Source organism: Clarias gariepinus, chromosome 26 (assembly GCF_024256425.1).
Source record: "Clarias gariepinus isolate MV-2021 ecotype Netherlands chromosome 26, CGAR_prim_01v2, whole genome shotgun sequence".
NCBI lineage: Eukaryota > Metazoa > Chordata > Actinopteri > Siluriformes > Clariidae > Clarias > Clarias gariepinus.
This window is the reverse complement of record NC_071125.1, coordinates 20,742,435-20,769,122: the sequence shown is the minus strand read 5'-3', so window position 1 is coordinate 20,769,122 and position 26,688 is coordinate 20,742,435. Positions and strand designations below refer to the sequence as shown.

Genomic DNA, 26,688 nt, shown 5'->3' with positions numbered 1-26,688 from the left:
AAGGTCAGCAGAGCCACCTACCAGGGAGATTTAGAGAACTTTATGCTTCCCTCTGCTGACCAGCTTAATTGAGATGCTGATTTCATTAATTATTACTGATCAGTACTGATTTTTAAAAGTCTATGGGATATTTTACAGAGGAAGACACCAGACGCACCAATGCAGAAGAGCTGAAGGCTGCTATCAGAGCAATCTAGGCTTCCATACCACCCATAAACGCTTGAATGCAGTCTGTAGTCCAACATTTCTGTTTAAATTCTTTTTTTTTCTTGTCTTTTCTGAGAATTCAGAATCTTGGGTTTTTCATTAGCTGTAAGCCATAATCATAAAAAAATAAAATAAATAAAACACTTGAATGCAGTCTGTGTCTAATGAATCTATATAATATGAGTTTCACTTTTTGAATTGAATTAGTGAAAAATTCTCAAATATTTTTTCCTTTCTCATACTTTTTCTTTACTCCTTCATTATATTTTTCTTCAGCCAGAAACTCCTGTCGGATACAACTTTTACATTCAACTGTAATTACGTTTCCTCTCTTTTACAATGCACGCACAAAGCCCCTAAAATGCTGCTATACTTTGTTCTAAATTCAGCTTCTGTTGCTCCACCTCACTGTACTGTATGTGTGTACCGTTGCTCTTGAGCGTGTTTGGAATTTCTCCTTCAGGCCGAGTGGAAGGGCGAGACCGCTCTCTGGAGTCTTGCCCTGCTCTGGTCCCCCCCTTTGAAATCTCCCTTGCAGTGGCTCCCCAAGATAGTGCAGACATGAAAGAGAATAAGCGATGCACACCACTCTTCAAAGCTGAACTCTTTGAGGAAGACAGCAGGCCTCGCAGGCAGTTAGTTGGAGGAAGACAGCAGGCCTCGCAGGCAGTTAGTTGGAGGAAGACAGCAGGCCTCGCAGGCAGTTAGCGACTCCCCGCTGCCAAAGAGAGGCCTGTGAAATGAGCTGACAGTCAACAACACAATATGTTTTTTTTTTTAAATCCAGTTTACAGCTTGAAAGAATGAGAAATAAAAAGCAGATCCGAGGTTGTTCTGAACCAATACAGTATATGTTGCACAATTTTGCATGTTGTGCCGTTTTTGAGGCAGAAAACCATGTATAATAATATAGTGCTGCAAAATGTTAGTGTAGAAAACCATTTGTTAGTAGAACTAATCAGAAATAAGGGCTTTAGTATGTTAGGGAGAATAAAGGTTGGACATGCAAGCTAAAAGGTTTTCTGAACATCAGGGTAAGAAGGAAGAGATGCACTCATTATGCATAATGCCCGCTGTACACTCTGGAGGCAGTGTTATGATCTATGTAGGGTTGCTCAGGTCTAGACTCAGCAACGTTATGTGCTAATAAAATGAAGTTAGCCGATGACCTGAATGTACTGATGAATGACCAGATTATCACATCTATGGATCTTCTAATGGCACAGCTTTATTCCAGGGATTAGATTATGAAATAGTTCTGGGAGCATGAGGAAGCATTTTCACACATGACTTTCCCCACACACTGCATGTCATGATCAAAGCCAAACGGCCTCAGACCAAATCATTTAGTGTGTGACTTTTTTTTTTTCCCAAGCGTATAGGGAATAAAATTTTTTTGGTATCTTAAGTTTGCTTCTTTAATAGGAGAGCTATAGGGCTCCCATACAATTCCAACCTGACACACTGGGATATAATTACGTCCATCTTGCTGAAAAATCCAGCTGAGTTTGACCAGCTATTAGATCTCGATCAAAATCTCAGGCTGAGCTGGTCAACGTGGTTGAGCTAGGGTGTTATCTTTATCTTTAAGCTTCTACCAGACATGTTGGTTAATAAGACTGATTGAACAGTGGTTATATGACACAGTGTAATTAAATTTTATTACAAAACTGATGATAGAATGTTTATGTAATATTTCGATAGCCCGAAGCAGTACTTACAAAAAGTGAACTTTTTCCATCAATCTAGTAAGATCTTTAGCTTGAACATAAAACCCTACCACAAAATTCAGTGGTATGGTAGATCTTCTATCGTGATGTCACTCCCACTTTAGCTCCAGCATTTTTTCAGAGTCACGGCGGGCTATAGCTTATCCTTGAAAACAAAGGATTCAGTTTTTCGTTTGACTGTCAGTTTTAATTAGCTCTTTACACAATTTGTGTCATTTTATTCTCAATTTAAAGAGGAGGTTTTTATTTATTGGACTTTGTGGCTTCACCTTCATGCTTGGGTGCAAAAGGGTCAACATTTTATTTTAAATGCCATAATAGTCATTTAATGATTTGGGTGCACGTGTCATACAAAACTATAATATTATTAAATAAAATTATTTCATTACCATTGTTTATGTAGATTTTTATTTTACTCTTACAATCCACCCCAGATGAAACGCATGAAAAGGATCAAAATGATAGTTTTGACAATTGCATGTTTAAATCCATGTGTTTCGCTTTGATGGCTCCAAGTTGATTTAATTAAGCCTATATTTTGTTAATAAACTGTTCTTAAAAATTTGACATATTTTGCAATTATTTTTTATGGTTAATGATTTTTTTTACATTCATTTTTTTTTTTACAATTCGACCACTGAGTGTTACCATGTGTGCCAGTGAGTAAATAAAGATAACCATTCTTTTATATGGTGGCCGAGAAGTGCAAACCAAAAAACAAAATAACAAATTTAAAAACAAAATAACAAAACTGAAACCAAAATAACAAATTTAAAATCATATAAGAAATAACAAAACCAAATACAATGTAACAAATGAGAAAACACAACAATTCACTAAAACCGGAAAAGGTAGGTATATGCAAATTAAACTCTTATTGCTGATTGGATGAAACATCTATCACTCAAGACATACAAGAAGTACTATCAAGTGAAGTCAGAATAATTTTTAAAGCCCAATTAACCTAACTTAGTTGACCAAAGTGCTGTATAATTCTAAATACTGAAATGAATCCTTAAATGAAAATACATCTAAATGTCCCTGTGGCTGCAGTACTTCATATTTATAGCCTATATTTTAAGTGACAGATGTCATGTCCAATCAGTGGTAAGAATCAACAAGCCCAAAAAGGTAGGTGTGGTTTGCGAATGACGTTCTTACCCCTGATTGGACGAGACATCTGCCACTGAGGATTAGCAATTAGAATTTCGTTCGCAATTCACACACATAGGCATGTTGATTCTCACCGCTGATTGGACAAGACATCTGTCACTCAAAATACACAGAAAGTACTGCAGCCACACGGACATTTAGATGTATTTTCATTTAAAGATTAATTTCAGTATTTTAGGATTATATATTAGTTTGGTCAACTATGTTGTGTTAAATGTGCTTTAAAAATTATTCTGACTTCACTTGATAGTACTTCTTGTATGTCTTGAGTGACAGATGTCTCATCCAATCAGGTATAAGAATTTAATTCACAAACTATACCTACCTTTTCCGGTTTGAGTGAATTGTCGTTGTGTTTTCGGTTTTGTTATTTTGTTTTCGGTTTTGTTATTTTGTTTCGCAGTTCTCCATACTTTTATATTAATGCTTATCTACATACTGTATATGGAAGAAGATTTTGTTTCTCTTTTATCCTAACTACAGGTGGGTTAATATTCCTCCAAATCCGATGTAAATACCCTTGAGAGAGTTGAGAATCTGTGGTGGTAACATGAAAAACACGCAGTAAGTAGTTTTGCTGTAATGCGGTGAGAAATTTGTTTAGCTGTGCACTATTATGCTAGGCTAATCAAAATGTTGCCAGTGAATACAGTAGCAAACGGAGCCATAAGAGGTTAGAACCATGGGGATTGTTTCAATTTGTGTTACATTCCGAAGTGTACTTCATAGTGTGCTCCCTACTCCCTGCTCCGTTTGTAGGAAAGGGAACTTCCCTCAACAAAACTCCACCATTCGGGACACCCTGCAAAGTCACCAACACAGATGTCACTTCCTCTGTGCGTTACCGTGGTAACATAAGCACCTTGAAAACATGTCACTGCTGCTGTGGATATTCCACACTACGGATATTAAATATTAAATATGTATTGAAACAAAAACTGATACATAAAACATACTATTATAACGTGTATAACTTGTGAATTAATTTTTGATTAATAATAATTGATTAAAGATGTGCAGAGATTTATTTTTTACTGATTACTGGCCTATATAATACTAAGGATTTCTTTTATTAAATGAAAATGTAATTTTTTGTGTTCTTTTAATATGATGTTGTCCTTGATAATAATGATAATAAATATATAAATTTCTTTTTAAGCTCCATTTTTTTCACACTCTAGCAAAACGCAACGACTGAGGGGAATTTTTTCATTCCCTATGCCGATTAAGCAGACACTGTTGTTCACTCTTCCCTCACACCGTTCACAGTTACCTTTGAAATGAAGTATACTGTACTTAGCAGTGTACTTCAGGCCGTTTGGAACGCACCAGTGCGTCCCTCGTCAACACCCATGCGCGTGTGCTCTTTACTATAACGCTGTGAACATGTATGTGCACGTGTAAAGCATTTTTTTTTTGCCCAAGTGTAGTGACGATTCTTTAGTAACAACGACCTGCAAAAACAACCTTCGTGAAGGAAGAGGTTAAAGGGGCTGTAACAGTGCGGGAGATGAATCTGTTTAACGGCGATGCAATGTCACATTTCCGCAACACCTTTAAACATAGGCACATTGAGCAGATGATGAAAGAAAAAAAAATTTTTGCAAATAGTGGAATAATTTAGAGTCACTGAGCTACTGTTTACTTCATGTTTATGCCATATTTTAAATTCTATTCTGCTAAAGTTATATAATTTTATTACAGTCATTAATTTGTAGTCATTTGGTTTCCTCCAGTTTATTTGATGAAAACCGTTAGCTTTAAAGAGTTAAATATAATTATTGAATTCAGGTTAACTAAACCTAATTTGAAATATTTTTTAAACATTTATATGCTACAGATGAAAGGGATCGAGAGGAGAACCCCCTCCCTGCAGTTTCTGTTGGACTGTGAAATTCACCATGAAATCATAAACAACAACTAAATAATAAATAGGAGTAAACTGTATTGCATTAGGCCATTACAGTATAGTATACTGTATGACTTATGACATATATGTGTAGCAAATTCATGACAAATTTATTTAACAAATCTTACATTGTTACATCTTACATTTTGTCGTCTGAACAATCTTGTACTTCTTTGATAATAATAATACAGGTAACACACATTTCATTGACAAAAGCAGACATTCAGGGTAAAAATATATAAAGAGGCAAAATGGTTTTGAAAAAACAGACATCTTACTGAGATGTCTGTTTACGCAAAACCAAAAATGTGAATCTTTTACATGCACACAGAAAGCCGTAGAAAGTAGCAGCTTTTTTATCTGTTGGTCTCCAGTTGCAATGGTGAAAATTCACAAAATGTCCCTCTCCATTTTTACACATAGTAACTATGAACAATTTGACTTTTTAAAATATTTTGCAAAGTGATTGATTTGAGCGGCGAAGGCCGCTGCTCCAACCAGTAAAGCAGTTAAAAGGCTGGATCATCACGAAAAATTATTAGGAAACCAAAATACAACGAGAAAGGCAAAGTGGTTTGAAATTGGATGGATGAATTTCAGCGAAAATGTTTAAGATTGCACAGTTGAAAAAAAAAACAGAGTCAAAATGCTGATATTGTATTTTTGTATCTCTGTTCTGTGCCTTTTCTGGCAGCTGGACTTGACATGTATTTGTTTTAATGTCATTGTATTTTTCAAAAAATTTAGTAGCACCACTAATAGCACTTCTAACACGCAGGAGCTACAAAGACATTAACTTCTGTCTGCTCCTGGGGGAGTGCTACGGCTTAAAAAATATTCTTAAATTGTAACAGATGAAAATCTTATTTCTGTAAGCAGTATAGACGATAAGTGACTGAGTAATTTGTTTCTTTATTTAACCAGTTAATTTGCTCCACCAACAAATATCCTTCCCTACATGGCAGAAGTAACTAACTTTGGCGGCGCTGGTGACTGACTGTTATTGTAACAGGGGTGAAAGTAGTTTTAAATTCTTACTGGTACTATATAGCCAAAAGATGAGAAGAATGAATTGTCGGGGAAATGCAATAAGAAATACTATAAAGAAAATCTGTTTGTCAGTTTTAAAGCTTCTATAATCTCCGTGGCACAATTAAAATGTTATTGTTCTATTACAAAACCATGGAGGCTGTAAATCTTGTAAGTTTCTCTATATATCACCAATTATTCTGCTGTAAAAAAAATCCACTCTATTAACATCCAGGTTCTGTGGTTAAATCTCAAGGAGCGTTAAATGGAAAGCTAGTGCACCAGGGTGTACAATCACTTGTTCAACACACCAAGCAGTGCACTTGATTATTGGAGAGAGAGGGATTTGGGATTTAGCCTTGTGTTAGAAGCTTGTTGTCTTTGTAGCTCACCTTAAGCATGAATAAAGCAACATTGAGGCAATTTTAAAATGACTTAGAAGCAGCTATTAAATAGCTAGAAATGTGTTGTTTAAGACAATATATTATCCGATGTGCTAACTTGATGAAAATGCCTTTTGTGACTGCTTTTTAATAGGGGTTTTGGCAGGTAGCTGCTCTCTTCTTAGTATGGCGGACTGTATTAACCTCCTTTCAAGGTAATAAACCTTTAGCTTCTGTGTATTACAAAAGCAGAAACAGACACAGACAAGAGCCAGTGCATACAAGATAAATAAACGTTCATAATATTTAACATGGTGTAATGATTTACAATGTCTTTTTAACCCTAACACACAGAAAACAATAAGTCTTTTATACATTTTTACAATTATTAAACACACACACACAAATACACAGACATGTACCAATGCATACAAAATAAATTAAAGTTTATTACAGTATATTTTACAACATATCGTTATTTATATTAAACAGTAACAGAAAGCCTTATATACATATTTACATTTTTTTTACAGTTATTGCAACACATGAGGAGACTCTTGCTGCCTCTGGGTCCTCTTTCCTTTTGTGTCACTGTTCCTCCCCGGCCTCCTGAACACAGAACCACTGATGTGACAGGATCTGCATGAGCGTTGGTCATCTTTTAGGGTCTTGTTGCAGGCACATCCTTATCAGACTGCAGGAAGCTGTGTGTGCATTAATGTTATTGGTTAAAAATTGATTAAACTTTGCTAACCTTCTAAAACGAAAAAAAAAAAAACCTTATTTTCTGTCATGTAGACTTTTTCCATAATTAGTTTTAATTCTAGCTATTTTGGCTGTGGAAGTTATCCATCTTTGTATATGGGTTAGAATGTAAAGTAAAGCATCTGTATTTTTCTCACCCTCAGACAGATGATCAGGGAAGTCCACGTGGCCATTAACAATATCTTTGGCTTCACAAAAAAACTCTTCTTCACATAAAAGTTGGTACAGGAATCCGCCAAGACCCCAGACGCTGGCATGTTCCGCCTCATACTCCCCTTTGACGATCCATTCGGGTGGACGGAAAGTCTTCGTGCCTGAATGAAAGGCGAAGAGAAAAAGCATTGCACTGAGATTATAAAAACAATCCACCACAAGTTCCTATTAAATCAGCTCATCTCTGAGCCACAGTTACCTGCTTATTCTATGTACGGCGTGTTCTTAAGCAGATCTTCACAGCCAAAATCGATGAGGTTTATCTCGAGACTACGAGGGTTCAGGAGAATGTTTTCCATCTTGATGTCCCAATGGAAGCCCCCCCACTGCAGTGACGTGCGGCGTGAATAACCTGCCGCGTGATGATGCAAGCCACTGATTCAGAAATGGTTTTATCTGCGCAGTAATCAAAGGTCGGTGCAGGGTTCGGCCCGCTTCAGGACCAAGATGACATGTGTGGTTGTCTCGTGCCATTCCACCAACTCGATGACCAGGGGGCAGTTGGGTGGCTCACACACGAGCTTCATGAGCGCCACCTCAAGAGGGAGTCTGCGTGTGTCCCCAGGCTAAAAACACAATAAATTAGTAATGAAAATATTACAATGCAGCTAAGGACATATTATAATAAACAGAATGAGCAGCTCACCTCATATTTTCTAGTCGGAGTCGTTCGTTCTTTCTATTGCACCGCATAGCGGCTATGGGAGTCACGTGACAAAAGAACGAACGACTCGGAGTAGAAGAGTCATTGAGAAAGAATCGCTCAATTCTGTTTCCTGTTCCTGAGGTTTTGCGATGATTTGCGCATGCGCGCCCAGTAGAAAACGAACGAATCACTCTCCGAGACGACTCGTTCATCTGAGTCACGTTAAAGATTCAGAAATCGTTCATGGACGACCCATCATTTGTGCACGTGCGTGTCTCTCACTGATGTATTTCCATCTCAGACTGAACTTTGCATGTACGACTTATGTTTAAAATGCACATCAGCAGGCCTTCAGGTTACATTAATGATTTCAAACTATAAACCTTGTGCTTAAAAAAAAATTGTTGAGTAGACGGTGGCATGTGGGTAGAAGCTATTGCACGTGGCAAACAGCATCATTAATATGGACATGCATAGCTTTCAAGTAATGTTATAATCATCGAATAATTCCAGCGGGGTTCTGTAATAAAGTGTGTCTGTGTAAAAATCCACTATGCAAAGAAAAAGCTTGTGGACATAACTCACATTTCCTAATCTTTAAAAATTAAGTGAAGCACACAGGGGTGAAAGTAGTTAAATCTCATAAGTTTCTCTTTATATTTCCACTTATTCTGCTTTAGAATATCCGCTCTGTTGACTTCCAGCTTCCGGGGTTAAATCCCCAATAGTGTTAAATAGGAAGCTGTAGTGCACGAGGGTGTAGAATAACTAGATTAACACGCCGTGTAGTGCACTCGATTATCGGACAGAGGGGGATTTGGGATTTAGCCTTAAGCCTTGTTTTTTTTCCCCTCAAAGGAATAAATAGTGCTGTTATAATTAATCGACTGAAATTAATCGCGGAGTGAGACAATGCTGTCCAATGTCTCCCTTTTATTTTCGCTGATTACCAAATTATTATCATAATATCTTACATGATCCAAAATTTAATTATTAAACATTAATTTTAGTGGAAAGTACGGAGCCCATCTGATGATATTCAGAAAACGTACAAAAGTGTAGATTTAACTTTTACATTATTATAAGCAATTATCTTATCAAATCAATCTCGTTTATTGTTACCTTTCAGTTTGCTAACATTTTACTGCTAATTTTCAATGTCGTGCACGTGACTGGTGTAAAAGAAGCCATTCTATGGGCTTTGTTCATTAATTGTTGCGATTCATATTGTTTATAACTTTTAATGATACACAGCATATTTATATAGACAGCAAAGAAGATTGTAATGTTGCGTTTATTTTGTTGAAAACAAAGAATGAATTTATTTTTCAGCACTAGCTTTAAGCAACCAGTAGATGGCGACAGAGCGCCATTTTCGAATCACCTCAGCAATCTTAAACAAAGGAGATTATTCACTGGTCACAATGAAGAATTCAAATAAAGATAAAGATTTATTGATCTCTGTTCCTGAAATATACTCACTCATCGTCTTTATTGCTTAATCCTGTATACAGGGTCGTGAGGGGCCTGAAGCCTATCCCACTTTCCCAGGGGCACGATACGGGGTACACCCTGGACAGGGTGCAAATCCATCACGGGGCGAGCACACACACACACACACACACACACACACACACACACACACACTCACTTACTTACTTAAGCAAACTTCATACATACAGACCTGAGGCCTATGTATTTTTTTATTACATTTAAGTAACGATAATTTTTTAGTTAAATAGTCATATTTGTTCTTCAGTAAAATGCTGAATCCTATGGTTTAGTTATTTTTTTCTTCACAGATTCAATTGTGTAACAGAGAAAAGTTGCTTTCTTTCTTGTGTTTTCGGTGCCTGGCAGACTGCAGAATGACTAAATTGGGCCAACAGCTCGCCTGGCACATGGCACATATGACATGCTGTCCAAAAGGTGGTCACATTTGGCACTGGGTCACTACCACAGCCTGCATTGGGAAATTGAGGTCAGTGAGTGAGTCAATCTCACAGTATCAGTCATGAGTCCTGTTTCTGAGACAGCACACTCGTTATTTAATATTGATTTATACACTGCAACCTTTTGTATCACCCTTTTAACCTTTTTTATATAGGACGAGTAACTAATATGTAGGTTGTTTAAGAAACCTCCAGCGACAAGAATACATTCTATTACTACTTGTAATTTCTCTATTGACTTTTTTATTTCGGTAGATGTGTCTCATCAATGTGTACCATATACGAGGGGCGTTCAATTTAAAGACTTTTGATATTTCTCTATATAATTCCCTGCTACATTGATGCACTTATCCCAGGGTTTCACTAGCGCTTGGATACCATGATGCATGCTTCACATCCGAAACGCTGGCCTCCCAGGAACTCCTTTAATGGCCCAAACGATAGGTTAGGACTAAACAGTGGATATGTTGATAACTCCCAGATGAGTTCCTGTAACATGCAAGCGATGTTTGTGAGTGATTGTGTGTACAGTCCACACAGACTGATGCGTCTCTTCCACAAGCTGACGACAAGTTTTTTGTCAAAATTTCAAAGACCAGGGGTTCCACTTGCTGAACGTTCATGGAAACCACTGCAGCCAGTATCGGCATTTCACGGATATACGTCCTTCTTTAAAATATTTGCGCCGTTCAAATGTTTCACTGCAACTAAGAGTCTCGACACCGCACTCTGCTTGAAGTTTTCTGTAAATGTTCCTGAGAAGTTTTATCACAAGTCTCAGTTTGGCTTGAACGCCACTCATACATTAAAAATGTAAGTGTAAAGTGAAGTATCAATAAAAACATGAATGTTTTATTAAAAAGCACTTGTCACTCTTTATAACGCAAACAAATGAAGTAAACTGCATTGATTCTCACCAGTAATTTATCACTGTATACGGACAAAAGTATTTGGTCAAACCTGTTATAACATTCTATCCAAATACATATATTTCAATACAGAGTTCCCTCTTTTGCAGCTAAAACTGCTTCAACTCTAAACAGGAGTCTTTCTATGGGCATTTGTGTCCATTCATTCTGTAGAGCATTTACGAGGTCAGGCGTCTGATGTTGGACGAGAAGGTCTGGCTCACAATCTCCGTTCTAGTTCATCCCAGAGGTGCCCGATGGGGGTGAGGTCACAGGGATCTGTGCTTGGGCCAGTTAAGTTTTTCCACACTAAACTCAGGTCTTTATAGTCCTTGCTTTGTGCACTGGGGGACAGTTATGTTGGAAGCATAGCATTGTCCAAGATTTCTTGGTATGCTGAAGCATTAAGATTGTGGATAAGAGGCCTAATTGATTAAAACACCTGAATTCAGTAATTAACAGGTTTGGACGAATACTCTTGTGTAGGTTACGCTAAAGTGTGTACTAGGTGCCCTTGCAGGTTCCATGCACACTAAGATAAACAGTATGTACCCATCCTAGAAATGATCCTTTTTCATTTTCCATTGTTATAATCCTGGCTGTTTACTTCTCTATTAATACACACACATCCGATCACCGCTTAAGGGCTGAGCAGTGACTCTAAGGCAGGTCAGAATTCGACCTCACAACCCTCCAGCACCATCTGCGCCTATATAACTACACCAACTTGCACTCAGACTCGGACTTCTTTCTAGTCACTGAGTCAGAAACAGTCCAAACAAGTCTCACACGCGCATACCGAGCGCTGCGCCAAGCCTCTCATTCTTCTGCTTCTTGGCAGCCTGCGTGAATTCTTCGGCCAAAATGCATTTACAGCACGAGCGATTCAGATTCCGCGCATTCCTTCCCGTGCTCTTTCTCTTTTTCAGTCAGTCGAGCTTCGCTGTATCGGTTTCAGTTCTGACAAAGCCTAAATGCTAAGTGTCGAAAGTAGAAGAGGAATTGTAATGCAATAACGCAGTAAGCACTTTGTCATTATCTCATCATGCCACTAAAGCAGGCCCGGTGTTTACTCTTCTGCCTGTGTATGGAGGTGTAAGAAGGTCAGAAGCGCGTAGGGGGCCTGATATTTCGGGATGATGGAGGAAGGGGGGAGACGGAGTGTGAATCAGATCTGAGTCACCGGGTCTGTTGACTCACTGTTCGGCTAAAACATCAGCACGACGCTGCAACGAGGCCCGAGGCTTCTTGTCAGATCTGTTGGGGAATTTAATCATGAAGCTGAATCACTTTTGAAATGGCATTTCTTGCATTCAGCAGGCTCACTGTAATGTTATGTTAATGGTGTCTGTGTTACGAACAGCGATGAGATCAGACATCATAGTGGTGTCGAAAACTTTTACTGTAACAGATGAGTCATTTTATTGCGTCATTTAAAGCGGCTCGTGTTGCAAAGTGCATAGTGATGTCTAGCGCAGGAGTGTGGGTAAGGACGACGACGGTGACGATGATGATGATAATGATGGCAGTGATGAATGCGGAGTTAGCAGATGGACAAAGGATCTGTGTTTACAATGGAAATTAAGGAAGTAACAAAGATCATATTATGAAAAGTGCTTCCTTAGAAGATTATGTATAGATCAGTCTGGTACTTTCAGTGTTATATTTAGACAAGTGCTTCCTTAAAACATCATTTATTAATTATTGCTTCCTTAAAACACAATAACAAAAGTGCAGAGGGAGATTCCAAACTTAGGATTATCGTTTATTCTGTATAAAGGGTCGCAGTTTGTCTCAGGAGACTTAGGACAAGAGACAGGGTACACCCTGGAAGAGGTGCCGATCCACTGCAGATCACACACACACACATTCACGCTTTACAGGCAATTTAGGAACGACTGTACGTCCTTGGACTGTGGGAGGAAACCGGAAAACGTGGAGGAAACCCATTAAGCACAGGGAGAACATGCTTACAGACCCCGAGGTGGGAATCGAAGCCAGATCATGAAGGTGCAAGGCCACAGTGCTAAACACTTAGCCATGGTGCTGCCTATTATCAGATTTATTTCTTCAGAGTTCTCTTAGTTGCTGTGTCATGCCTTTTTTATCAATGTACAAACAAACACTTTGTCCAGCTGAAGGGATTCGTTTGCTGAAGGCACATTTTTCAAATTCTTGTTAAGAAAGTCTAGTCATTCTTGGAAGCTTGTGTTTGGACAACCAATGCTGTTCAGTACGCTAAGCTCCACCTAAACACCTCGTCATCCTTACTCTGGAAACGGAAATGAAATTAGTCCTGGAATCTTTGGTGGAAAGCTTCTAGAGAAAGTCCCTTAAAAAACCCATGTTTATCTCAGAAGCGTAGAGAAGTCCGCCTTGAGTTCCTCAAGAACAATGTCGCTTCCTTATAAGTTCTTGTGGTGGAATCATGACCAAATTCTTTGTGTTTGTAAAATTGTCTACGCTTCCTGAAACACTTCCTGAGGTCATGAGAAACTTACACAGGTCCTAAAAAGAGAACCTGCTTAGCGTTATTGAGGTTGTGCAAAGAAAAAAGAAGTTCACGGGAGCTGAAATCTTAAAGTGACTTAAAATCTTAGGGCTCAAAAAAAGGTTCATGTAGAGGAAATGCTCATCTCTGCGGTTCCTGAAGAAAAAAAAACATCTCACGCTTCTGAAAAGGTTCCTGTAATGTGAATGTACCGAAGTTGTCTCGAAACATTCCTGCGGTGGAGACATGAAAGGCCTGATGTTTTTGTAGCATGAGCTAATTTCCTGTACCTGAACTTGTTGTTGCTATTACTGCTGCTGCTGTTGTTGTTGTTTTTTACTTAACGTTCTTGGTTCTTGGAGTAGAAATAGTCTTAAGGTCCTGAAAACTTCCTTTGTTTTCTTAAAAAAGCTTTCTTTGGTGGGAAGGGACACAAGTCCAAATTGGCAAAAGTCCATTTATTATCTATGTCCTGTGTAGGGTCGCAGAGGGCCTTGAGTTCATTCCAGAGAAATTAGCGCACATGCCAGGGTGCCAAGCCATTTCAGGACACCAGCACACACACACACACACCCACACACACACACACACAGAGTACACTACAGGCAATTTGGAAGCGTCAGTCAGTCCACAGGGCATGTCTTTTGGACTGTTGAAGGAAACCCACCAAAAACTGACAGACTCCACACACACACACACACACACACACACACACACACAGACTGAAGGCAAGATTTGGACCCCCAACCCTGAGGGTGCGAGTCGACATGTAGTAGAAAAAGGTTCGGCTGGTGGATATGCATCTATTTGTTACAGGCATTAAGGAAAAATGTCTTCACCATGGACACCAAAACATCTCAGTTCCTGAAAACATTCCCTAAATAATAATAAAAAAAAAAACAGTCTGAAGTTCCTCAATTCTTTAAACACTTCCTGCTTCCTGAAATATTCCCGTGGTGGAGACATGCTTGTTGAATATCCTGGCTTCCTCAAAACATTCCTGGGGTGGAAATGGGCTTACTGCTTGATCTTTAACTAATTTACTAACCGTAATAATGTGCATTTCATTCATTGTTTACAGCTTCTTTGTTTGAGTTTTTTCTCACAATCCGTGTGGTTTTGTGGTTTATGACAAGTGACAAGGCAGGATTCATTTGATGTCTCACAAGCACACGGTGTCCAAGTGAAATAGGTGGGTGTGTATTGTGATCAGTGTGTGTGCGGAACAATTTTGTGTTCCACATGGGGCTGGACTTTCTCTTGTTGGTGTGTGTGTGTGTGTGTGTGTGTGTGTGTGTGTGTGTGTGTGTTTTTTGTGCTCACTCCCCTCTTGTCCTCTGCTGGGAACAGGAATATCAGGTTTCCTGTGTGTGCATGTGTGTGTGTGTGTGTGTGTGTGTGAGTGTGCGTACAGTGAGTACTCGCTGCTTCCTCCATGTTCTCTTGCTGTCAGCACAGAGCAGAACCGTGTCAAAGCAACGTGATTCGCTGTGCACGCGTGCGTGTGCATGCATGCGCGAGTGTGCGTATTATGATCCTCACGTGGGCAGAGCGGCTAGACTTTGGCTCGGGACGTCTGCGTGGAGAGCCCTGCTGTGCTTTGGTTATTGATTAACAGCACAAGTTTCACACGTACAAACAAAAGTCACGGAAACAAACGGCGACAGCCGTCTGAGTCTATTACAGCAATCGGACCCAACGTTGTTACTCAAATGAGTTGTCTGTAATCACGCAGTTCACTCAAAGTTCATTATTCAGACAGTGAACAATAAAAAAAAAATGATTCAGAGATGGGTTTGAATGACCACTGGGTAGTTACATAATGGTTAAGTGTAATTCTCTGGTATGTAAGTCATGTATCTCGGAGTTTGACAACACCACTTCTTCTTCTACTACTACTTTTAATACTTCTACTTCTGTTACTTCTTCAACTATTACTTCTATTTCTACTACGTCCACTGCTACTATTAGTTCTACTACTACTTCTACTTCCACTTTTACTACTTCAACTACTTCTACTTCAATTACAGTATTTCTACTACTATTACTTCTACTTCTACTAATACTTCTTCTCTTACTTCTACACCTACTACTACTTCTACTACCACTTCTACTTCAACTACAGTACTTTTACTACTATTACTTCTACTACTACTTCTACTACTACCACTTCTACTTCTACTAATACTTCTACTCTTACTACTACTTCTACTACCACTTCTACCTCAACTACAGTGCTTCTACTACTATTGCGTCTACTTCTACTAGTAGAAGTAAGAGAAAGAGTTGGAGGGTGAGAGTATGAGGTACGCAGTTGGGATGGGAGAGAGGGAGACTCTCTTACAGAAATAGGGAGATGTATGAAAAGTAATTGCTTTCTCGCTTTCCTAACTTGTTTTTGGTAATACCGAGTTAAATTTAAATTGCCACACCCAGGCCTGATTACTGCCAGATGTGTTAAATAAAGAAATGACATAAAGACTACTTCTACGTCTACTACTACTTCTACTCTTACTTCTACTTCTACCACCACTTCTACTTCTACTACAGTACTTCTACTACTATCACTTCTACTGCTACTTCTACTCTTACTTCTACTTCTACTACTCCTTCTACAACCACTACTTCTACCATTACTTCTTCTCTTACTTTTACTTCTACTACGACTCGTTCTACTACTCCTACAACAAATACATAAACATGGTAAGCAGTATCCAGTATACACAACCAAACTATTTTTTTCCCTTTAAATGTTATTAGTGTGTTGAGAGACATTTGGACTTATTAAAGCTCCCACTCTGTGTGTGTGTGTGTGCACGCTCTACAACAGTCATACACCATCTGTACTTTGCTGTACTTGGCTGATTCGAGGATTATAAGTCACTTTTTCCCTCCATTTCTTTATGAAAAACGGAGGAGTGTTGAGGCAGCGCATTCCACTGGGAGATCTCTTTGACAAGACAGTGCCAGAGTGCAGAGTTCATCACTCTCCTGGGCCCCTGACCTCCAACGCGAGAGAGAAAGAGGTGGAGGGTGAGAGTGTGAGGGACGCAGTTGGGATGGGAGAGAGGGAGACTCTCTTATAAAAATAGAGAGATGTATGAAAAAGTAATTGCTCTCCTTTTTCCTAACTTGTTTTTAGAAACGTTTTTTGTTAATACCGCGGTAAATTTAAATTGCCACACCCAGGCCTGATTACTGCCAGATGTGTAAAATCAAGAAATGACATAAAGATAGAACAAGTGAAGCATGCTAAAAGATTGAAAACTTCGACTCTAACAATTGAACATGGCGGCTCTAATGAACTCATTTTGGAGATAGTGTGATGCCACCACTTTTTCCTTCCTGATACTGATACCTGCATCTCTTTCTGTTCCTGTTCCTTTATCCTGAATAATATTTGTTTTGTCTTTCTCTCGCATTGAAGGAGGAATTATGAGGCAAATCATCTGAAACAAATCACCAAGACTCTTCCACTGTATTGTTGTTGTTTTTTTGTTTTTTTTGCATAGCCACGACACTGAGCAGCTTTCAGCTTTGCACGCTGCAAACCTTATCTGCATTATCGGGTATTTGTCTACATATTTGGTCTTGTGATAGGATTAGGGCTGCAGACTGGCAGCTGATAGTGTCTCCATTACACCCCCTGTGTGTATTTGTGTGTGTCAAACCCCTCATTTCTTAATTGCTTCATACACATTCATTCATTCTAATTCACAAACAAGATCATTTCTTATCTTTAACCCTGAGCACTGACGTCTTTAGCCAGACACACACACACACACACACACACACACACACACACACACACACACACACACACACACACACACAAACCCTTAGTTTCAGACGTACACATTTCGAAAGACGTTCCGAGAATATCTCTACCTCCTTTCTGACACTTCTTTAAATCTTTGTGTGTATAGTGTACAGTATCAGGTGTTTTTGTTACTAGTTTTTTTGCGCTCTATTTGCAACCATTACTGACAAAATCCTATCTGAGCATGCAGACACAGGAGCAAGGAAAGAGCTGTGATAAGATCTAATCAGTGTGAGATCTTGTGTGGTGATCACATTCCCTTGGTTGCCATGTGCCCTGTAGGTAAACAGACCCATGTCTCAGATGCAGGGACCAGTTGTGCCCTAAAGGGGGCAGTGTGTGGTGTCCCTCACTGAGACTTAATAAAATAAAAAATAAAAAAAATATATATATATATAATTATTAGTAAATAATCTAAGTAAATATCATCACATCTGGTGTCAAGAGATTGTCAAGATATGTTTCTTTATAAACATACAACTTTAATTAACTTTTAACTTCTCATAAAGTCGTCGTTCCTAAGATTCCTGGGAAGAGATGGAGTACCAGGAGAATGTTTATTCCAGTTCAACAGTTGTGTTGTGTCATGGTGATAATTTAGACATGCAGTTTTTTAATTATTATTTTTTTTTATTACATTTTTAAACTTTAAATTTTTACATTTTTTTATTTCTAACATACTTGTGTAAAGTTAGGTATTAAATCCAGAAACATGTGACCAGTTTTAGTTCCATCAACGTTTCTTCTAGGAACGTTTTTCATGTTTGTCCCCGTAACATTATTTAGTGTTTGTTCTATGTTTTTTATAATTGATTCCTATAATGTTATTTAGTGCTTGTTCTAGGAATTTTTATTCTTTTTGTTTGTTCCTGTATCGTTATTTAGTGTTTCTTCTAAGAAGTTTTCCCTGTTTTGTTCCTGTTATGTTATTTAGTGTTCGTTAGTGGAACCTTTTTCATGTTTGGTTCCCATTAAATTATCTAGTGTTTGTTCTAGGAATAAATTTTGTTCCCATGATCTTATTTAGTGTTTGCTCTACGAAAGTTTTTCCAGTTTTGCTCTTATAACGTTATTTAGTGTTTGTTCTAGGAACTTCTATTTTTTTTTTTCAGGTTTGGGTCCCATAACATTATTTAGTGTTTGTTGTAGGAGTGTTTTTCATATTTTGTTTCCATACCATTCTTTAGTGTTTGTTCTAGGAACATTCTTTTAAGTTTGGATTCCACAATGTTATTTAGTGTTTGTTCTAAGTTTTTTAACTTTTTTAATGTTTTGTTCCCATTACATTATTTGGTGTTTGTTCTAAGAAGTTTTTTGTTTTGTTTCCATAAAGTCATTTATTGTTTCTTCTAAATGTGTTTGAAGATTGGTTCTCATAACATTATTTAGTGTTTGTTCTCGGAATGTTTTTCAAATTTGGTTCTTTTAATGTTATTTAGTATTTGTTAGATTCACTTTTTTCCCATTGGGTTATTTAGTGTTTGTTCTTCACAAAGTTTTTCACAATTTTATTGTTTAACATTATTTAGTATTTGCTCTAAGTGCATTATTCAAGTTTGCTTCCCATAACATTGTTCTCATTATTTAACATTTTTAGAAAGTTACATATATAATGTCATAGCAGAATCTTGTAAGAACCCAACAGAAACGTTAGTAAATGTTTCCTGTAAGATGGAAAGTTTCCCCTTTTATCAGCATAAAAACATCTCATACCACAAACCACCTTTTATTTGTAAAACTATACAACACACAGTGTTAATGCTGCTCATTGATCTGTATAAATACTAAAGTCTATAATATGAAATTGTTGTAGGTTCTTGATTTACTCCCAAAATAGCTCCATGCTAAAGTGTGCCCTCTGACTGTACACTGGTTTTGTGCCAGCTTGTTTTGGAAGCTGCTTCGTCATGTCATTGCTCGGTTCCTCTGCCCAGATTCTGTGTGTGTGTGTGTGTGTGTGTGTGTGTGTGCGAGAGAAAGCTTGATTAATGGCCACAGTCAGGCAGGGATGGACACCGGAGCCGAGCCGGAGCCGTGCATGTTGGCCAGCCGCTAATATTAGACGCCACAGTAGCTTTAAACGGCAGCCAGTGGTTTTGTTGTCACACCTTAATTTCAGTGCCCTGGGGAGACACGACTCCAGCAAGGTAGACAGGAGACGCCTGAACTTTTGTAGAACATGAGAGGAGTTGGACTTGGCGAGAGTATCACAAACAAGGCCAAGCAGACGGTGTTGTTATGACTGTGTTGTTCCTCTCTTCAGGGGTCTGTGTTTATCAGGAGGCGCTGGAATTCAGAAGTAACAGAGTGTTACTGTACACTATATAAGTGTGAGCGGCATGATTATGCGAAATTATACCATCCTATACGGACGGAATAAACAGAAGATTTTTGAATCAGACATCAACAAAGCCACTGTGACTTCAGGAGATTTAACATTTCTGCATTTACAGATGAAACGATCAGGAGATTAAATCAGACATTTGATAAGATAATGAAATGATAATGGCATAATGGCTCATTACCCTCACAATCATCTACTCACAGTCCTAATTTATCACAGTGGCACTATTACTTATTATTAGATTTTATTATTTTTTTATAATTTCTGATATTTTTTTTTAGACTCCCAAAAAGTGAAACCCAGAAAAGCCTTTTGTAGCGTTATTATTATAATATTATTTTAAATACTGTATATGCTTAATTGAACGCTCACTGGCTTACAGTAAAACAACAACAAATAACAGCTTTAATAACAAAGTGCAGTTTTAATTAAAACTGAAATACGGTACGAATTTCCTTTTTACACACGTGTACAGTCTATAAGTCATAAACTTTTTTTGATCTCCTTCCAAGGAGTCAACACTTATCCGCACTCCAGTTATATTATACCTTCTCTCGGCCACACTGTCTTATCAAGGCTACTGTCACTCCGGTCACTACTGTGCAGGTGTAAACGTGTTACTGTACATCAGTTCATTTGTAACTGCAATAAATGGACGCCCCCACTTGCGATTTGCACGAAAGAAAAGCAGCGTGCTAAAAACAACTCAGAAAAAAAGCATAAACAGAAGCGTTTGGATATCTGTGAATCAGATATTTGGAGTGATACTCTACTCTAAGGAAGGTGAAAGACATTTCTTAAAGAGAATCATTACTGGAGACCAAAGACGGATTCATCACTACCAGGCTGACAATACGGAACGGGAACATCCTAAACACTGACCGAGCAAAAGCTCAAAAGTCAACCATCAGCTGGAAAATTCTCCAATGCTTACAGTCTTCTGGGATTCTCATCTTAAGGGCCAGAAGTATTGGAACACTATCCGGATAAAAAATGTTCAACAATCAACAGTGCTCGTTACAGTGAGACGCTTATTGAAGATCTGAAGCTTAAACTTGTGATTAAACGCAGAGGACTGCTATACAAGGGCGTCGTGAACTGGCATGACATCCACACACTTCTGTCGACACTTCATATTGAGGTGTTAAAGCATCTTCCCTAGAGTCCTGATCTTGCTCCATCGACTTGACTTTCACCCATTTGGTCTCCTGAAAGCGGCCGTATAAGGACAAAGAGCCACTTCTGATGAAGAAGTGAAGACAGTGGTGCATTCAGCGCTCACAACTTATTATATATATATATATATATATATATATATATATATATATATATATATATATATATAAACCCTCCCACAGATTGTCCCACAGAACGTCCTATAAACAGTAACACATTACAGCAGGTGTATTAACAGACAGCTTAAAATCAAATCAACACCTTCTAAAGAATCAGAAGCATGAATTTACCACCGCCGTGGTATAACATCCTGGAAGGTGATAACATCTTAAGCAATCATTAAGCACTGATTTTTTACACTGCATACTGTATAGTATAATATCACTTAATGCAGTATCGGCTCCTTTTCAGTACAGTACAATCAATACAGTAGAGCTGGATATATTTCTACAGTCGATGGCTGCCTCCTGTATAAAGACTTACGATTATGATTTGTAAAAACGAAAAATAACATCAGTACAGGAAACATGACATTCATTTTCCACCACCGACACGTGCACCAGAAAAGGCCGCAGATTACAACGTGATCTCATGAGCTTATCCTGGCCATGACAGACCTGGCTCTGGATATTAATACACCCGCGGTTCCACCGACATGCACCGCGCATGTATGAGAAAATATATCTGAGAGGAGCTATTTATAGCCCGTCAGACAGGGATCTACTCGGACCTAGCGGCGGGCTATTTCCGCGAGCGTCTCTCACCGAAATAGCAGCAGCACTTCGGATAAGAACAAAGAGGAACAAAGAAACCTGGCTGTGCTTTTTACATTTTTTCCCCCAGCTATTTATAACTCTACAGTAGCAATTAGCAGACACGAGAGTGCGCTTTATACTGATGATCGGATGCTCTCGATTCTTCCAGTGCACCCTGCATGTGAATTTCAGTATTAGCGACATCACATCCAGAAGATGCTCATGAAGCAGGAAGTGACCTTGAGCCAATTTTCCACCTGCCCTCCCCCTCCGCCCTCCCTAACGAAGGAGAGCTGCACAAATTCCCCCGAGCTTGCTATAGCCTCTTCACCTTGGCCACCGCGGGAGCTGCAGGTGATCAGGAGATACGGACACGGAGCATAAAGCCGTGCCTCCTTATTGCTCAGAGAAACCTCACAGGATGAAGAACGCTCATTTGGAGCCATTCATCAGTCCTGACACTTTAATAAGAGGCCCTTGCGACGGGGTCCGAGCCCACCGCTACCTGGAAGAAGCAATTTTCCCCTCTGCGTGCTCCCGGACGGTGAAAAAAGAGGCGAATAAAATGACATCTCCTTAACCAACTGGCATATCAGCGCTCCCAGAGCCTGTGCGATTCATTACCAGGAAATGTTTAGCCCGTGTCTCATTAATTTCAGACTTGTGACTGTCATCAGTGTTATTGAATGTTGCAGTTAGGTGCTGTTGAAGCAGTTTGTTGTGTTGTTACTAAGAAAGACAAGCAGTGCTGGAGTTAATAACAAGTTCAAACATCAAGTCGTCGCTATTAAAGGAAGAGGTCAGGACATTAAAGACTAAAATGTCTTTTTTTCGTAATTTTTTTTTTTTGGACAACCCTTAAGCTAGACGGTTCATGTTTGTTAATAATTTACAGTACGTCCCAAACTATATCAGGAAGTGCATACACTAAGTGTGTGTGTGTGAACATTTTTGCATGCTTTAGACTTTCTTTGTTTTTAATACTCTCTCTTATACAGTAGATCTTGTGCAAACAAAAAACATCTCACCACAAGTGGAAGTGAACAACATGGTGTACGTTTTATTTGCTGAGCCGCTTATTTAAGCACGAACAGTACAGTGAGTCTGTTTATAACACACAAGTGGAGACAAGTACAAGTACAGGTACAGTACATTGAGAAAGAAAAATCCCCAGAGCCAGTAAACAAATCTTTGACGGATTTCAGAAAATGTCTTACATACTGTAATTTCTGTAGTGTTTTCCTAATTTCAATTTTTTTTTCCACTTAGGCCTAACTTCACCCTGCTTTAGGCTTTAAGGCTTTACTCGTATTACCAGAATGAGCCAACAGTTTGGAAAAAGAGGTGCGGTTAAGGAAAGGCCCGGCCGCTGACCCGTGGATGTGAAAATAATACAAAATATGCAGCTGTGAAGACGAGAAAACAACTCAACTTTTTTTCTCTGTTTTGTTTCTTCCAGGCGGATTGAGGGTTCACCATTTTTATGAGAAGGAAACGATTTACAATAAACCGGAGAACAAGACAATTATCAGTACTTATCTATCATTAGAAACACGTGCAGCTTTTGAAACAAACGCACGTCCAGTATGTTCGCCTGAATCCTTTGAAATATGCCAACAATATGAAATTTCATAGCCCTGAGTCTGCTGGTAACAATCCTTCCAGCTGCAGGGGGGGGGGGGGGGGGGGGGGTAGGTGGGGTTTGATGGGGCTTTGCATTATTTCCTGATTAGCCTCGTTCTTTTAATGTTCATGAGAAAGACCTCAGTCGGCGAGGCATGCTAGTTGGGTTCTTGTGCAGCCGCGTAATTAAACGGGGTGAGGTGTGTTACTGAACAACCCGTAAGTGGACAGTCTGCGAAGTGAGGAACAGATGTGGCAGGTGCTGGACAGCATCCAGGATGGAGAAGGAAAAAAAAAGTTTGGTAGATTTTAGCAATGCACTTGAACTGTTACTGTTGCTGCAATTATATTGGCCTAGAGAGATATACAGTATACAGTAGCATGACTGTGGAAAATGTTTATGATGGGTTTGGGCTGTGCAAAAAAGTCCTGAGCCCCCCTTACTTGTGTAGTTCATGTATGTAACAACCTCAGCAGCGACCTCATTACCCCTCTCGTCCATTCATCTGATCACCTGTCATCGTCTGCACCCGGCAACTTTTTCTCACCAGGTTATGCCTTAAGTTGGATAGCTTGGTTTTTGTGTTTTTTATGCTTGAATGATTCATTCAAACTGCCCAGGATGTCTGGCTCTTTGGAAGCAAAAGGTGAAGAAATAGGGGAGGAGGGGTCAAGACTTTTGCACAGTACTGTATATCTAAAAAAAAAAAAAAAAAAAACCTGTTATAACTGGATGATTCGTACTCTTTGTACGAATGTTGAATAGAAATAAAAAAAGAAAGAAAGAAAGAAAAAGAAGAAAAGCCACCTCTGTCACCTCTGTCTGTCTTTCCTGATAAGAATGCAATACTGATTTAAATAAAATGAAATCATCAGTGAAAATTAATTTCATTTTTTAACAGCTTTTATCTTCTAACCCTTTAAAGAACCCTTAAACATTCAACTTGTCGCCAAGGTCGAGGATACTTCCTCTTACCCTCTATTACTCATACCCATGATGCCTTCATTTCACACACCGGTTCTGCATGTCTGAAAATATTCACGCATGTGGTGCAGCACGCGGGCCGACGTGACGGAGCTTCGTCGCATCAGAACGCATCATGCCGTATCCTTTCTAATATGTTTGAAAAAGCCTTTTTTTTTACCGTTTGAATAACTGTTGTGATTGTCCCGCCCTAACATGCTTAAAAAACAAAACTCCATCGGATCAGATCATCCTATCCTGACACCGCTGACCAGCGTGGGAACGCTCAGCTTGGTTTCTATAAATGCACCGAATTAGCGCCGCACGCTCTATAAGGCTATGTCATTCTCCTCACCCTGAATGATGTCATAACAAGCCTGAAGGCCATGTTCATATCAGGAGCTCCTATTTTACGGCTCCTATTTTGCCACCTGCTCCTTTCAGAGCCCTCGTTAAAAAAGAATGCTAAAAATACCGCATGCACATGCACGCTCCCGCGCCCGTGTTTGCAAACATGGCCATATAAACTCGAGGACGCGACGCTAAAAGTAGCTGACCCCCCCATGCCCCACCCCCCGCTCGTTTTTTTGGCCTGTGTTGGAAATCACTTCCGAATCGTGATCTAATGGTGGGCACGGTTTAGGAATAGCAACAGCCATCCGTGCAAAACCACAACGAGACCCCGGGAGCTGCAGGATTTTCCTGAGCCGAGTACGCCTTTGAAAGTCGATGCTGAGGAAGAGCGCGGGCGGCGCTGTTCTCTGCCCCCGGGGCAACACAAACCTTTGGCTCGGGAATGGGCCGCGGCGCTCTCGTTCTCTCTCTCTCTCTGTCTCTTTCTAGCTTTCTCTCTGCTTATGGAAGCCGACGCAAACAGAAATCTATCAATAAATAATGCAGAGCGGAGATGCACTCGTCATCTATTATGAATAAAGAGTCGCATGTGAGCCACGAGCACTATAAAATGTGACACTTTTGCTGACAAGCTCAAACGATGATGGATGTCTGTGGTTGCGCAGTTAAAGGACTCCATATTCAAAGTGTTTGACCTCCTTGATTTTCAAATCGATTCGGATGCCTCGGTATGTCGCAGTCCCAAAGGTCAGGAAAAACACGTCGACAGTATACCAAAGGCTTCAAGAAAAGGTTTATGCCTTTAGGTTGTTAAGAACCTTTAACTATCCAAATCTTTTCTTTATGATGTATAATGATGGGGGGGGGGGGACACGGTCAGCTCTTAGAGGCTCGGTCATTCAGCATTGATTGCATGGGTTTAATTTAAAAGTGTCTTCTGATAATAAAAAATCATAAATGCACTGGGGCGGCATGTTGGCTTCGTGGTTGGCACTGTCGACTTGCACCTCCAGGGTCTGGGTTTGCTTCCCAACCTCAGGGTTTGTGTGCATGGAGTTTGCATGTTCTCCCCTGTCTTGGCGGGTTTTCTTGCACAGTCCAAAGCCATGCAGATTAAACTAATTGGCGTTCCCAAATTGTGTGTGTGCTTTGTGATGGATTGGCACCTCGTCCCTGGCAGATCCTGTATACAAGATAAAGCGGTATAAGTGAGCGAATGGTGAGTCAGGGATAAATCAACGGCTGTTAAAGCGTTTTAATAGCCTCAAGGTAATTTTTTTTTAATCACTGATATTTAGGTTTGCATAAAAACCTTCAACACATCTTCAGGCGAACAGAAATGATTCACACAGTTTAGCCAAATCGTATCTAGCTTCCTGGTCCTTATATATGCTCGCTGTATTGGGTATAACATACCTAACCAGTCTAAAGTTTGGACACAACTCCATGGTCTTACCTGATTTTTATTTCTTTCTGCAGTGTAAAACATTGCTGAAGGCGTTTATCCAAAAATACACAATAATCTCCTTTGAACATCTGACCTTGAGATGTATCTGCTACTTATGCTTTAATCTGAGGTGCTGTTTGTTAATTATTGATTTCTGAGGCTGGTAACTAAATGAACTTCTTGTCTGCAGTAAGAGGTACGTTTTGGTCTTGCTTTACTGGGATGGTCTTCATGAGAGCCAGTTTATGTTAAAAATTAATCCAAACTTGTGTTCAAATACAGTATTCCAGGTAAGTATACTGTAGGTATGTAACCTTTATGCCTTACAATAAAACAGACTGTTATTATCGCTGTTGTTGTTGTTAATTATATCATTTTGTTGGTCAATGTTCATCTGTAGTAATAAATACCTGTGTTTTAAAGGTTCACAATGACTTAAGTCCTACCCCAGTTGTAACAATGACCACCACTGGCCTCCACAGCCCCTAGAGCGTCCTAGATGGAGGGATGGATGAAAAAAACTTGATGCACACAGACCCAAGGTGGGAATTGAACATGGACCCTGGAGGTGCCAGGACAGTCAGCCTAGTCTGCATGTCTTTGGACTGTGGGAGGAAACCAAAGTACCCGGGGGAAACCCATAAAGCATGGGGAGAACATTCAAACTCCATGCTTACAGAGACGGGAATCGAACCCGGACCCTGGAGGTGCCAGGCCAGTCAGTGTAGTCTGCATGTCTTTGGACTGTGGGAGGAAACCGGAGTACCCGGAGGAAACCCATAAAGCATGGGGAGAACAT

At 39.4% G+C, this 26,688-nt stretch overlaps 1 pseudogene; it reads right to left on the bottom strand.

Moving 5' to 3' along the window:
- Positions 1 to 7,019: 7,019 nt before the first annotated feature.
- LOC128514044 (serine/threonine-protein kinase pim-2-like) lies at positions 7,020 to 21,947 on the bottom strand (annotated as a pseudogene).
- Positions 21,948 to 26,688: the final 4,741 nt, after the last annotated feature.